The following is a 3,039-nucleotide window of genomic DNA, read 5'->3' on the forward strand; positions in this document are numbered from 1 at the left end:
AAATGTATCCTGTGCTAACCTAACTCACTCACTGTCCCCAGTAGCCTTTGAGCCTCACTACCACTCATTGTATTTTTACATATTTCTCAGTGTGTTTTCATATTTCATCTGTCTCGTCTTTACCATGACTTTTTGTATTTTATATTTTATACTTTTAAACTCTTAAGGAGTTTAACTCCCTGTAAAATGAAGTTACACCCTGCACCATTGTTAAAACTTCATTGAAATTGTCATTGTAAAGTGATAAAATATGGTGAGTGAATGTGAGTGAATGATGATCATCAGTAGACAATAGCCTAGCCAAAGGAATTCTATCTTATGCTAATCAAGATAAAGAACTGATTCCTGGAACTGAGCACTCGCTCTATGAACTATTCCTGTAACCCATGACAATACAGTCATGAAGTCAATAAGTCAAGAGTGGACTCCTAAAACTTCAGGTACCAACAGGCAAGACCCCTGTGACTGATAGCTGTCTGGTACTACTCAAGACCCACGTGGGACAGTGACCTCCAGATTGAGTAGCCCAGATGATGCTGGACAATTCTGCCAGAAAGGGATAAAAGGCAGTGAAGTGTGACCCTCAGTGGCACCCTCTCATCCACCAACTGACCTACCGAGACAGAAGGACAAGCAGGTGACCCCCTTCGGGAGAAGACATCTCCTTAAAGGAAGCTGACCATGAGCAGCAGACTCCAAGGCCTTGGGTAAGTAGACAAACTGACCCCAGTGCTCCCACAATCATTACAGCAGCTACTATACACTATACTACATGGGTTTGAATGACATGGGTTTGAATGAGTGAGTGCATGTGTGTGTGTATGTGCTAAGGTGACCAGTACTAGCCATAACTCAAAGTTTGCATTTATGATTGTATTGGTAACTTCACATCCCATCCAATAAACTAGAATTTATTATGATCCGGTGAGTTGGTCCTTGGTAGCCAACATTATCACAGAAGGCAGTGGTTCTTTCTGTTAATTGATGAGCTGTTAGAGGAATTTTAAATCACTTAGCAGGTGACTGGCAAGCCTTAATCTTTGGGTGAGCACATGTGATATAATGACATATAAAAGGATATAATCTGCTTATTATTACACTTCAGTTTAGTTTCCTTTTTTGCTTACTATCATTTCCGTTATCATTTCATATGGCTATAGCTGAAAAAAGATTTCCCCTACAGGAAAAGAAAACATTTTTCTGTAATTTTTCTGCTTGTTTACTTTGTGCTTTGACAGCATTTGAGTGTAGTGAGTTTCACTGTTTCCCCCGTCAAGTAAAATGGGGCTTAGTTTCCACAGAAGTCAATGGAAAGAGCCTCATTGACCTCATGTAGAGCTCCAAACACCCTGTTCCAGGATCAGGAGTGCGATGGAACCGAAGAGAGAAAAACTGAAGGAGGCAAAAAAATAGAAATACATAAGTCAGAAGCCGGAAAACTGGCAATGGCTAGATACAGAGCTGTGAAATGACTTTACATTATTGCTTACAAATGGGTTAGTATTTAAGTCTCTAAGCTTAGGTAAAGACATTCAAAAAGCCGGAGGAGGAATCAATCTAAGTTAAGTTGTTTGCTATAATTGGCGTAGTTTAGATCAGTAGCAAACAGAATACACATTCACCCTTTTGTGGTGGGGAGGGAGATGGGGATGAAGACAAGAGATGGGCCAAACCTGAAACTGTATATCACCATTGTTAAACCATGCAAAATTTCTGTTCTATTATGGGTGTAGACCAATATCCGATCACTTACACCAGTAAATGTATAATATCCATACCTGGCCTAATTATCTTATTTGTGTTTTTACTTGGTCTCAGTCATGCAAGTGTCTCCATCATAAAAGTGTCTCATCATCTTTAAGGAATCAGGACTCATGATAGAGGTGATATCTTTTATTAGACCAACTAGATTTTTGCAAAAATAATTTGTTAATTGCAAACTTTCAGGTACAAACACCTGTCTTCAGGCATAGGAGAAAAGATAGTAAAAGTTCTTCTGGATAGAAATGAAAGTTCATATTTCACTGGAGAGTTTAAGGAGTAAATCTCCTGTATGAAACACTTCATTTTATATGCAGATTGGGCTCAGAGAAAAGTCAGAATAGTCTGTTTACCTCGCAGTTGTTTGGTGATAAGCAGGATGTAGTCATATTTCCTTCTGGTTATGGTATTTCATATTTCACAGAGGAGTAAGAAGATGAAATGTTCTCCTGGGCAGGCATTTCTTATGTGGTAAGGTGTCTTTGAGCTCTGATGAGCCTCTGTGATGATACAAATTACCTTAAGCAAAGACAGGAGGAGGGTCTCAGGTTTCAGGTGGTCAAACTTGCTTCCTCCTTGTAAAATTGTGAAGATTTCATTTTAAAAAATCAGCTAAAATTTGATACCTTTTGTGTGTCAGATATCCAGGTTGTAGCCTGTTGCTGGTAGGTGTTATAAGGTTTTGGCCCCCTTTTGGTTGGTGCCTTGCCCCCCAGCGATGTCAGGGTGAGATCTGGTTTTGGTGCCCCCTAGATGGTTTGTGTGCTGCCCCTTCTTGCCTGCTATGTCTTTGATGTTCATTGTTGGGGAAGCAGTTCCCTGTAGGTGACCCGAGGGGGGTCTCATCCCTAGGCTGTCTTCATGGGGCTCCAAACCTCCCCTTTACCCCACCCTTACCACATCCTTAGCCTGTGTAGATGCTGCTCCCTGGATGGCTCCACCTCATCCACACTGCCCACCTCGAGAGGGTTGGGACTTCCTGACCATCAGTCTTCCTGGGTCCATCCCTTGTCTTTGGGTTGGCTTCCTCTATCTTGGGTAACTAAACCTCCCCCGTTCAGGGCTAAACTGTAACTGAAGGAAATTTAACTGAAAAATGACTGGTGTCTGCTGGCAGGCTCCTGAGATTATGTCTCTCTGGGCCCTCAATCCCCTGGGTGTGAGTATAGGCAACCACCCTGTGGCCAGCTTCTGCCAGCTCTTCCGGCATGACCTGCCTGGGGCCTGGCTGACCTGTGGTCACACTGTCCTGGTTCCTCCAGCCAAGGTTGTCTCCTT

Source organism: Crocodylus porosus, unplaced genomic scaffold, assembly GCF_001723895.1.
Source record: "Crocodylus porosus isolate Cpor-Errol unplaced genomic scaffold, CroPor_comp1, whole genome shotgun sequence".
NCBI classification, from domain to species: Eukaryota; Metazoa; Chordata; order Crocodylia; family Crocodylidae; genus Crocodylus; species Crocodylus porosus.